This window comes from Calliphora vicina, chromosome 2 (assembly GCF_958450345.1).
Source record: "Calliphora vicina chromosome 2, idCalVici1.1, whole genome shotgun sequence".
NCBI lineage: Eukaryota > Metazoa > Arthropoda > Insecta > Diptera > Calliphoridae > Calliphora > Calliphora vicina.
Window position 1 is genome coordinate 98693932 of NC_088781.1, and position 13503 is coordinate 98707434.

The window sequence follows — 13503 nt, forward strand, 5'->3', positions numbered from 1 at the left end:
AAGCTTATTTCGGGAGCGTAAAATACAAATACACAGCCAAATATACCTTAGTTCACACCAGCTGAATAATAAATAAAATACAAAAAAAAGAACTGAAATTATAAAGAAGCAACAAATAAAACAAGGTGTGCGAGCGTGTTGTACATCGATACCGCCATTATTAAGTGAGCGAACACACGAACGAATGAAGGAACGAACACGCAAACAAACGAATGAATGAACAAATTAATAAAGAGGCAACAACGAATTGTTGTTATTTTTGTTGTTGTTATAGCTCATCAGCCATTTATTTGTTGTTGGCAGTTGGCTATCGGAGCAAATTTTCCGATATTTTTTTCTAGACAATCAGTTCTAGTCTGAGACTCGTTGAGCGAGTTTCTTCATTATAAAGAAATACAATTAAGTTGAAATAAAACGAAAATAAAACTTAACAAATGTAAATATTCCAAAGATTCTTGGGTAAAATAATTAAAAAAAAAACAGCGATAGCTCTATTGATCGGTGGCCTCGTATACGCTCGTTTAATCATTCGGTCGTGTTATTGTTATTTTGTCTCCTTTAGACTCCGTGTTGTTATTGTTGTTTTAAATATTTTTTCATCATCATTGTCTTCATCATCATCAACAACACTAATAACAACAACAACAACAGCAGTATTATTAGTATTCTTTCTTATTATTATTGTTCTTGGTCGTGTTGCTATAGTTGTTGTTGAGAAATGACTGAGGCTGATGTCAATTCAAAAAATAAATAAAATGAAATAAATTTCTAAGAGAAATAATAATAAATAATATACAAAATGATGTGTTTTACTTAATAATAGAAATTTGAAAAAACAACTGCATAAATGTACCAAAATACCGAAATAAGAAAACATTAAACAAATTTATAAATAAATAAAAAATATTAATCAAAATACGAAGAAATAAGAAATTCAAATCAATTTTATAAAAGTGAATAAAAATTTGTTGTGAAATTACGTGCCTAAGTTTTAAATTTTAATACTATTGAAATATTTGCAATTTTTTTTAATAAAATAACGAATTTTAAAGTAAATAAAGCAATTTATAGAAATTTTTCACTTGCCTTAGTAATATTACAGTGTTAATTTTGTTTATTAGGCTTAAAAGTTACGTGGTTTTCTTTTTTCATAATTTCTGTTTCTTTTTTTTTAAAAAAATTACAGTGAAATTAAAAGTGTTCTTTTGCACAACAGTAAATTCCCAAACACCAACAAAAAAAGCTAAAACGTCAGCTCTTCATACTCGTGCAATACAAATTAAAGAAACAACTTTATTGTTTTCACTCTCTTTCTCTCATTCGCATAACAACGGTGGGTGAATGTCTATTATTTGGAATACCATTATACGACAGGTAGGTAGGTCTACTTACACTCCAAAAATACTCATACGTATCTGTTAACAATCTGATAACGATATAAGCTTTTAAGTATTAAAAAATTTTAATTAGCTGAGTAAAGAAGACCTTCAATTGTTTCATTTTATTTGAAATGTTTCTTAGAAGATTTGTTTATAAATTGGGATATTCAATATTTTAGCCAATATTCCCTACACTACTCACGACCCATAGTGAGTTTCAAAACATAACGTAGTGCCCAATGAGTTTTTGAAAATAAATTCATACGATTGCACACGGTGCTCCGCCGAGAGTCTATTCATAATGAATTACTAAACCAAACTAACAACAAAACAACCGAAAACTGTCAAATTGGCAGACACTGAAAACTATCGAATAACTTAATTTTAGAGACTTTACTTTAGATACCCCATTACAACTTATTTACTTAGTTGTCAAAATCTTTAGAAAGCACATTCAAAATTTTCTGATTATTTTAATGTGAAGAATATCAAAGGTTTGCGACATTCGAAAATGTCTTTGTTTACATTGGCCATGTACCAAAATTCTCAATCTGCTTGAAATTTGTATTTGGCAATGCAAAAACCTCACGTGTTCTAAAAATAAAAGACTGCATCTGGGAAATGTAAAAGGTTTGTTACAATTCTCAACTGAAATTTACCTCTAAAATGAATTTTTGGTATCAGAATTATGTAAATGCGATTATTTTGATTTTACATAGTTGGTCACGTGAATTAAGAGAATTAGTCATTATCATCATCAGTAACATACTACATACATATACATATGGTTTATAAAGTCCTAGGCCTAGGACATTTTAGAATTTGAAATAAATGTCATCTTTATTCTTAATGTAGTTCTTTGAAAGTTTATCTATGATTCGGATACCCTGGGAAAATAACCATTCTTCAAACACTTACAACAAAGGCCTCAGTTTCCATTTATTATACCCTTCACCTTCGTGAGAAGGGTATATAACTATAAGTTTGTGATGCCGTTTGTAATTTCCACAATATAATTTTCCGACCCTATAAAGTATATATATTCTGGACCCTTATAGATAGCGGAGTCGATTAAGCCATGTCCGTCTGTCTGTCTGTTGAAATCAATTTTCTGAAGACCCCAGATATCTTCGGGATCCAAATATTCAATAGTTCTGTCAGACATGCTTTCGAGAAGTTTCCTATTTAAAATCAGCAAAATCGGTCCACATGAGGAAAAAACCAGGACAACCTCGATTTTTGACCTATATCTGGATTACTAAGACATTAATATAGACAATATGGATATCTAATGATAGATAATTCAAAGACCTTTGCAACGACGTATATAAGACCATAGTAAGTTGGACCTACAATTGGTCAAAATCGAAAAAATATTTTTTAACCCGAATTTTTTTTTCACAAAAAAACAAATTTTAAATTAAAAAAATTAAAATATCAACTCGAAAAAAATTAAAAAAACAACTGGAAAAAAAATTAATTTTGTTTACCTAAAAATATTGTTACTAAATTGTACTTGAATTCAAATATAACGATTTTAAGGGATGATTTAAAAGTAGCATAATGCTTTCAAATAACAGTGCTGTAATAGCAAACTGTAACATATCTGTGGGCGTTATTAAATAAAAGCTTTCAGTTGACCATTGATCGTAAGTTGGCAACGCTGTTTGAATTCGAATATTCAGTTAAAGAACATTGTAGAAAGTATACCACAGATGGCGTATGATCTAGAATATTCGAACTTTGACAGTTAATGAGCAATCTAGAGTGCAGATGGCAGTGTTATAAATAGTGGCAGAGGTTGCAGTCGTTAGTGAGTTTATCAGAGACGCTTTTCGAATAAACATCAACTGAGTGCCTTGAAGTGTGTTGTGTTTTTCAAGTAAATTCGTGTACATTATATATTGTGTCTGTATTTCTGAGAATTTACAAACGTGTATAAAAAAAACATTGAGTGACTATTTAATTCTGTGGTTGTTGTACATTTGAATAAATAAAGAGTTGTTACCATTTTTTTTTGCAATCAAAAGTATCTTGTTTATTTAAAGGAAATAAACCAAACGTTTTAACGTTAAAACGTAACAATATTTAAAATTTTTATTTTGTAGTATAATTTGGTGAAGCGTATATAAGATTCGGCACAGCCGAATATAACTCTCTTACTTGTTTTTATAATCAATTTCCTTAGAACCTCTTTGCAGGTTCACTAGATCTTTAAGTGAACTTGCATTTGTGCTTTTGCGAAAACACTGACTATTTATTACCATTGCGGTGAAACGTTTAGTCTTTGAGCGGTTAAAATTACTTTATTTTTTAGTCTAAGTTATATTTATAATATTAGAACCACTTATCATCCCTTTTTTGAAAGTGTAGGAAATATTTTGATGGATGAGTGCGGTTTTTGTAGGCCAGTGACTTCTCAATTCGTGTTAGTACAAAATATTTGGATCATATTCAAGAATGTGCACTGAAAAAACTGTTTGATCATTTTAAATCAAACCAAAAATCGAAATTGTCGATGAATCGAAAATTATTTATGTATGTACCTGCCAATGGTTTGTAAATTTGTAAACCCCTTGTAATACCTATTGCTTTCCCGGATACAATTGGCGTAATTGCTATGTACTCCTAGAAAATAGAGGTGGGTAGTGATGAGTAAAAAATGTCTTAGCTTGTGAGAACCCCTTATCAAAATTATTAGGAAACATCAATATAGATAAAATATTTCATCATATTTACCTAAATAATAATTTATTTATACATATGTACATAATTTTACTTTTTATTCTTATTAAAAAATTAAAAAGTTTGGTCTAATAATGACTTTATTTGTATATTTATTTTTTCAAAACATTAATCCAATCATTAATAACTATGTATTTTCACTTTTATTATAATTTTTAGTTGAGTGTAAAGGCATGCAAAAATTCTTTATTAACGGTCGGTTATCAATTTTCAAGTTATCGATTCCGTCATTAATTCAAAACTTTGATATTTATACAAATATACGTTTGTGAGCGCAAATATTTACTGATACACCCAACAAACATTAATGATTTGTATAATTACTTAAATACGATTTCATATCACATCTTTGAAAATAATTTTTTCAATATTAGAAAATTTCACTGTCATTTTAACGTTGTCATTGTAGATTAAATTTTATTTTTCATGTCAGATACAATGTTGTTTATATAATGAAGTTTTTGGATCATATTTAACAATTTGTAGTGAAAAACAAAAACTATTTATCTACTGAAAATGTGAACTTGACATTATTGGATCTGTACATGTACAGCAGCTAACTGCTAATTAGAAATTTTTACTTTGAAAATTTTCTAAATAAATTTATTGAAGAAAATTTTAAGTTCAACGACAGTTTCAAGAATTACTCCAACTGTGAAGATTACAAGGCTTATTATTTAAACTGATCTCTGTAATAGCCATATTTTCTTTAACCAAACAGTCAAATATACATATTTTATATCACTCGAATCCCATAGGACACTAGCCACAAGGGTATTCAATTAATCGGGTTTCTGGTTTAATCGGTTATTCGAGAAAATAATTAATCGTGGTTTATATTTAATCGGTCAATTTTAAATTATTCGATTAACCGAATAATTACTATTTTAATTTTAAATAAGCATTTTTTTAATAAAAAGAACAAAAACATAAAAAACAAATCTATTTTTTAGGATTTTAGGGAGATCTTCTGAAATAATGTTTTAAAAAAAGAAATAATATTTAAAAATAATGTTTTACAGAATAATTTTTTGTTAAAAATCTAATTAAAATATTTATTGGGTTTTGCTGATTTAACTCAAACATTTTTCAAAACTCCACTGCAAATTTAATAAAATTTAAACCCTATTTTCAACTCATAAAAATATACCAAATAAATATTTGGTATGTTTTGGAAATTCAGATCTTAAAAGGGTCAAAATGTTAACTATTTTCGACCCTTTTTCATATAATGTTTTTCTATACATTAACATAAATATATATTATTATGATCTCCCACTATGGTATTGAAATTTACTCGAATACCATTATTGTTACCCCAATAGGGGTAAAAATGTACCATAAATTGTAAAAAATTTATTTTATTTAAAAATATTGAATCAATTTTGATAAAATTGAAAGATTGGTTTTTCCAGTCACACAACAATCAGCCAACAGAATGTTATTTGGAACTCGAATGGGCCAAATTTGGATAAACCTTTTGCTTCTTTTTAAAAACATAATTTGTTTGAGTCATATCTTCTGAGTAAGTTAAGAATCAAGACAGGGGCTTAATGGTACTTTCTCCTTCTGATGATACCAAAAATGGAGACCTAATGGAACTTTTTCGGTGTTCTAATGTTACTCTTTGAATATTCTATAGGCTTTTGAGTTGGGGAACTTAATATTCACCCCTATCGCGAATCAATATTTCACATGAAATATGTTGCCTTTTCCCATTTTTCATTCATCAACTTTGTTCTCGTTAAAAAATTCCCCAACATTTGAAATTTTTAGCTGGAATTTTGTAAACAATAAACAGCTGTTACGAACAAAAGCAACTATTGTGAATGAAAAGTTCATGGGAATATCACGATAGCAATTTTCGTTTCAAGGGAATGGATATTTCATGGGAACATACATACATTTCACATGTTATTTCCGATTACTTCTTCTTTCGACTAATGTTACTTTTTGAATTTACTATTTCTGCTATCAAAATCCTAAATCTTGGAACATCAAGTTACATGTATTCAATGTATTTTGTTGTTGTGCCAGTTTAAAAATGTAGGAAAGAGTAAATATTTTTAATGTTTTTTACTCTCAGTTGCGCCTCTAGTTCTACCCTATATTAACAGGTCTGTTGGTCCTGAAGTTTGAAGTCTTCGAATTATCTTGGTAATCAATATTGTATTCTCTAAATAATCTTAAATTATGAAAATACAAATTTAAATAATTCAGTTCATTGAAATTTACAGAATATTAAAATAATGTGGTATATTAAAATACCACCAATATTTTGTAAACTTTGTTAATCATTTAATTCAAATTACCGTAAATGAAATAATCCATAAAGCCTTACCTTTTAATCGTTTCGTATCTGTCAATCTTGATTTTTGGTATCTGTATAATTTTTGTAGTGTCAGTATAATTTAATTTGTAAATTACATATGATAAAAAGTCTATGGGGAATAACTATTCATAATCAAAAACCAAACTCTCAATAAATGCATGCATTTTCCTTTTTGGAATTTACAGACAAAAAAGTAGGAAAAGTTTGTCATGTTTATCTAAATAATTGGTCATGGCTGCAGATACATAATATAATATTGCACACACAGCTGCGTTCAAAATAATAGCACCATGACATTCACATTGTTATATAATAATTTTACGTAAAAACTTTGTTGTTTTTTAATAAATATATACTTAATTCATAAACCTGCGACTTAAGACAACCTCACAAGAAAAAGTCTAATGATCTCCCACATGAGGTGGCCAACATGCATTGCTGGATGCATTGGATACTCTTGGAACTCATGTGGATTAGTATCGTGCCAAATTCGACAATTTTATTTGTTGAGGTACTCATTCATCCAGAAATTGGCCTCAACGCTGAAGATGATTTTTTGATGAAAAACAAACAAACAAAAGAGAACATAAAATCCAATTTTAGTGGGCCGAGAGTGTTATGATTAAATGCGACATAAGATTTATATATTTATTCGAACGACATTGCATTCCAATATCACTTTTAAACCCTACACCACCATAGTGGGGAGTAGTCTAACACCCACCGTAAAGTATACCGATAGAAGTCCTTCCGTCAGTCTGGCTGGCTGTTAAATTTCCGCAAGGTCAAAATCCATTTTAGACCTATGGTTTCTAGGTCAAAGTTGCTTAGAATTCTTCATAGAACCTTTTCCCCCATACGATTTTTTGTTTGTTTTTGAATGCATACAAATATTTACATAGCTTAATATTTAAGATCTTTATATTTTACAAATAATTTTATTATTTTGGCTGAGTCTTTTCGATTCGATTACTTACAATTACCTACATAGTATTACGTTTTTACCTTATAAAAATGGTGGTTTATTTCTTTTAAATAAACCGGGTACATTTGATTACAAATAAAAACAGTTTAGTAGCTTAAAAATTGTAACAACTCTTTATCTATTCAAACTTACACAACAGTTTAATTAGTCACTATGTATTTTTAATACACACAATACAAAATTACACTTTATAATGTACAAGAATGAAGTTGATGTTAACTCTAACATCGCCTATAATAAACTCACTATTTACAGCACACTTTAAGGCAGTTAATTTGTCTTTACTTAACGATGCTTCAAATTAGACTGACTCTATACTTTGTGCTGACTCGTTGATGTTCTCACGGCCACTTTATATACTCATCTTTATCATCTAGATGCTTTTTGAAAGCTTTATTTCTACAATGAGCTGAACGGCCAAAACTAGTATATTCGAATTCTAGAGCTTTCAATGTTAAAGTTAGCAGCTTAAACATTTGCTAATAACTTCGTACTTATCAACATACTATATATATATATAACTTCGTACTTATCAACATACTATATATTCAGAACTGTCGTAGCCTACCTAAAGGCGACCAAAATCGGAACAAACCAAGCAGAGGTCAATTTGGTAACTTGAAACTACTGATTGAAAGTTTACTGATAGTTGAAATGAAGATCAATTAACGATTTTATATTATATTTAATTAAAATTACTATGAAATAAAAATATATTTCATGTTAATTACTTTAAGGTCTGTGCTATAATTTTGACCGGCAATTAATATACGTATGTATATTAATGTATGTATGTATGCATAAAGGTATTACCTCTCCATTGCAAATTTATTAGCAATATAAGCAAATAAAGACCTCTACTACTCATTAGCAGAAAACAAAAGGAATACAAACAAGTAAAATAATAAAACAAAATAAGTTAATAATAAAACAAAATATTGAAATTTTTCAACTTTGTATTGTTGTGTTGTTCGCATTACATTCATCACATTCTAAAAACTACAACAACAACACAAAAACAAATGCGAATTGTGGTGGAGTAATGCTGACATAACCTCCTAAAAACAACAACAACAAAAACTATAATAATAAACACATTAAGGCAAACAAAACAAAAAAAAAGCTAAAAACAACAAAACAGTGTAAAGAGCAAAAAGCAAAATTAGCAAAGAAACACAAAATTTTGTAGGAAAATACAGACAAAAAAAAGAACAACATAAACAACAAAAACAAACCTGAAATATAAATTATTTTTAAACATTTAATCATCAGCACGCGTAAACCACCATGAAATGCTCTAACATCGCCAGCACCATCACCACCACTCACTCCATCTTCATACTTATTCCGATCGGCTGAAATAATTTCAAGTATTTTGTGTGCTTTTTTCCGATTTTTGGAATAACACACCAACAACACTAGCAACACATTATGAAAACAACGAAGAAAATGAATTCGTTTCACTACAGTTCGATTTAAATCGAATCTATTCGATACGAGTACAATAGAACATAACAATCACTGAATTTGTATTGGCTTTAAAACGAATGGTTAAGAACTGAAACAATTCAAAAGTTATAGTTTTACATGTACTAATGTATCTATAACTGCACTCTATGACCGGCTCAAAAATTTTGAATTCCAAAGGGAAATTAGAAAACAAATAATATTAATTAGCATGCATTCACTTGATGAACTAAATTAAAAAATCTGATTAGGGTTCTATAAATCGTCAGTCGAACAATAGGTTGGGATAGTCGATTTAGGAAAAAACTCGAAAGAATAATTTATATTTTATCCCAAAAAAATTTAAATATTTATGAAGTGTTTTTCATTTAGAGATTTGTTTTAATTTTAAATAAAACAGTTAAAAAATAATTGGATATCGGAATCTTTATTATGACCAGAACATTTATTTTTTAAAGAAGTTCAAATTTTCGATCACTCTTTCCAGCATTGCTATGGGTATCTCTCGAATTATGAGAGAAATGTTGGCTTCCAAGTTTTGAATCATAGGTGAATTACTTCTTTGTGATCAACCTCTGGATTATTTCTTTGTGATCAACTGAAGTCAAAAATATTTGCCGATAATCAAGCTAAAATTCACGACTTGAAAGCCAACATTGCTAGAGTAATTCACGATGCTGGAAATAGTTATCGAAAGTTGGACAATACATCATTGTCTTCTAAAACCCTCTATCAAAAATTGAAATTTTTTTTAAAATAAGATTGTAATTTTTGTCGGGATCAACTTTTAAATAGCAGGATAAAGCCGCCAAATGCGGGACATATCTATGGTCACTTTATATACATAGTTATGACATCTTTTTTTTTCATGGACCAGCACTCAGGGGATGACCCCTACTCATGCAAAGCATTGTGTTGGAACTAGGAAAATATGTTATTGTAGGGAGGAAGTGAAAGGGACAGGAAAGACTTCAGGAGGAAACTTATTTCACATACAGACATTACGGCTAAAGAACGAATTGTCCCTGTAATGTTTTATACGATCCACTGTCCTGTCGACAAAGTATTGATGAGCCCTTGCGAATAGACTTCGAAGCACAGGACCACACATTAGAGTTGTATTCCATTTTAGGTCGAATATAAGTGGTATAAATATTATAAAACATTGAGTCTTGAATGCATTGAAGTCGACTCTATTCGCACAAACCCATTCAGAGATTGCCTCATTGTCCCAATCTCCGTAAGGCTTGGTCTATAATTGAATGAATATGAATGGCAAATGTGGCTGTCATTTGCAAAAGAGTAGATAGGTTTGTAAGTTTGATGTAGAAGGTCGGTTAAAAAGATAATCGTTTGATGAGATTGCATCTATAAAAACTCGTATAGTGCGTTCTCTGATAAAGCTCGATATAAATCGAGAGTAGTTATTACCGACACCAAAAGTAATAAGTATTGCTAAAAGCGTACCATGCCATACTCTCTCAAACACCTTAGAAATATCTATCTAGTGGTTGATTGCTTTCCGGTAAGTATGAATTATTTGCAAATAATTCTGCCAAAAGGTTAGCTTTATCAACTGGGTCAGTGAATGATTTGCCATTCCTTAAAATAGTAGGAATTGATGAACTAGCACAATCCTTTATTCTTTTAACGAATGATCAAAAGCTTTTACTGCCCCGGTGATCAGTGAGAACTTTGGTTCGGAGGCGCTGCTCGTAAAGATCTCGAAGATCTCTCCATTTTGCGCAGCGAATCAGTTTCGGCATTTTTGTTATCACGCCAGATTCTGAATGCTTCCTATCTAGATCCGATTGCAATTTTGCATTTCTGATTAAACCAGGATTTTTCCTTAGTTTTAATCGAAATTTTCTTTGATGGAATGAAGGATTTCATCCCCATCATAATTATGTTTTCGATCATTTTCGCCTTTTCTTAAATATAAGTTGAACATTTCGTAGCTGGTCGTGAAACGTTACGAAATTCAGAAAGCGAAAAGGAGGTATAATGATGGTATAATGATCTGAATTACCAAGAGTTGCAAAAGCATCTACTTCATACTTGTCGGGGTGTGAAGTTAGAAAAACGTTATGATGGTGCCCATCAACGCATGAAATATGCATTGGTTCATTCACTAATTGCGCAAGCTGATTGTGCTCCGCGAATAGTTCAACATATTGGCCTTCTGTAGTTGTATGACTTGAATGGTGAAGACAAGAGGAGTTGTGAACATTAAAATCACCAGCATCAATAATTTCACTGTTAGGACAACTCTCAAGAATCTTCAATATGGTATCGGAAAAGGCATCGAAGCCAGATATAATAATATTGGACTTCTATAAATAAACCCGAAGTGCAAACAGTGTGCCCCGATTTTGAATTTATAACTCAGAGGCAGTTAAATTCTACATCATACGTACCTAATGATTGCTAGTTCTGGTACAAAACTTCATTGCGAATCAACATGGTAATGCGGTAGAAAGTGATTCCCAGATATCTGAAAATCCTGTGCATCAGCATTCTCGGATGGGGACAAAAATGAGCGGAACTCTAGCCCCCGTATGTTGCAAAAGTCAATCCGGAAGTCCCTAGAGTTTGGAGATACTTATAGTTTTGCTTATCACTTCGTTTAGTATAATGTTTAGTAGAAGAGAGTTTTTGAAAATCGTTTGGAAAATGGCTTTGTTACGGTCGTTGATCTTTCAAATAACGCACTTTTTCTAAGTTGATCGTAAATGCAGTAAAGTGAAAAACAGTTTTCCAAAACACTTAAGTGAATAAAAATCAAAACCTTATGTATTCTTCAAAAACAAAAACATAGCTTAAGTTGGGGAGCATCCTGACTTTAAACTACCATAACTCAGCCATTTTCCAACCAATTTTTACAAATATTTTACTATTTAGAAGGTAGCCAACCTTGTTAAACATTGCTAATCCCTACCTGATTCAATATAAATTACTTTTACAACTACTGACATTTTTAAATTGACACCGAAACCCTATATTGTAGTGTATAATATGGTCGGACACGATCGTCTATAATATCTCATTTATATTTCTAATACATCATGCAATCAATGTTCATTGTAGCCCAACGAAAACAAAAACATTCTTGTTATGTAGACCATTATATAGTCGACTTTGTCGGCTAAATTTTTAAACAAGATCTTTTATTTTTTTTTTTTAAATGCTTTTCTATTTCATAGCGACCGACAGTTTGAATACGCTTACTTGTTATTTGTTGTACTCGAGCACAATTGTATCTATAAGATCGTTTTGTTTTCACTGTTTCTTATTATTTTTCTGTTGTTTTATTGATTTATACAATCGCAAAACAATTGAAACGTTTAATTAAATCTGCACAAACAAAAAAATATGTTCGTACGTACATACTACGTACTAACAGCGTGTGTAAGTAGCACGAACAAATACTTGTAGTATTGAGTAGTTCAGATAAATATGTATGTAGGTTTGTTATTGTTGTTTTTTTATATTTGTATCTATAAGATGTTATTTACACACTCATATCGATGGAAAAGTTAAATTATTTTATATTCTTTTTTTATTTTCTTCAATAAATTGGGTTACATACTTGTTGTTTATTGATCTTCTTTAATTTTATAAAATCATATTGTTCAGTTTTCCCCTCCGTTGTTCATAACGCTCATTTTTTTCTTTTGTCTTATTGTTGCTAAACAAATTGTATCTGTACATCAGATTTGTGTGCATATGGAACAAAAGAGTATAAAACGCATTTCAATCTGTTGATTAGTAGAGGGCATAACCTCCGTTATTATTTTGCATCCCAATAGAACATCGTTAGATTAGTCTATGCCGTCTGTCTAACTACACGTAGTACGTACGTCCTACTCAATAATTAAATAACACTCATATAATAGATACTCTAAGTACCGGTTCTTTATTGTACATATGTATTCTTACGAGATGCAATTTTATTGTTATGAAGTTCCGTTCAATAAATTTTAATTTTAAATTTGCAAAGAGGCTTTGCATCAGAAATAAATATGTGGGCATTCAATAGTAAAATAAAACTACTTTACAGTTCTACATGATTTTATATAATAAACTTACTTAACCCGGTGCGCTTCGTTACCCCTATCATAGCAAAAATAAAAAAATTGAGAATCACACACTCCAGATATCAATTTAAAACAATTAACCGAATGTGGGACGGTTTACCCAACCTGTTCTGATCTCGCCCATTTTTAGCTAATCTTCGTTCGAATGTTTAGTTCTCCAAATATTTGAAAATATCTATATATGGTGTATGGAAGGTGCCACGCCCACTAATCCAATCCGTCACATTTTCAGCCAACTACGTACAATGGTAACGAAATAAATTCTTTAATGTTTTACGGCTTTCTCTAATACAGTTCACCAGATATATATTTATTTTATATGTGAGGTGTAATGTCCACTAATAATAACACGTTTATTTTCTACGGAAGTATATATAATATTCAGATAAAGTTTGAAGAAGATCGCAGTTTTAGTTATCCAGATATTAAATGGGAGGTGCCATAACCACTGTACCTATCGCGAAAAATGTTCGCTGAACTCCGTAGAGTGATAAAAAA

At 30.3% G+C, this 13503-nt stretch overlaps 1 protein-coding gene across 4 annotated transcripts in view; it reads left to right on the forward strand.

Moving 5' to 3' along the window:
• Positions 1–313: 313 nt before the first annotated feature.
• Positions 314–13503, forward strand: part of LOC135949829 (mucin-2) — a 63883-nt gene continuing 50693 nt past the window's right edge. Inside the window, exons 1-2 of one of the 4 annotated variants that reach the window (XM_065499268.1) lie at positions 314–436; positions 1187–1378. The gene's annotated coding sequence lies outside the window, so the exon portion shown is untranslated. The remainder of the gene's footprint in view (positions 437–1186; positions 1379–13503) is intronic. The other 3 variants (XM_065499267.1, XM_065499270.1, XM_065499269.1) reach the window with 3 other exon arrangements.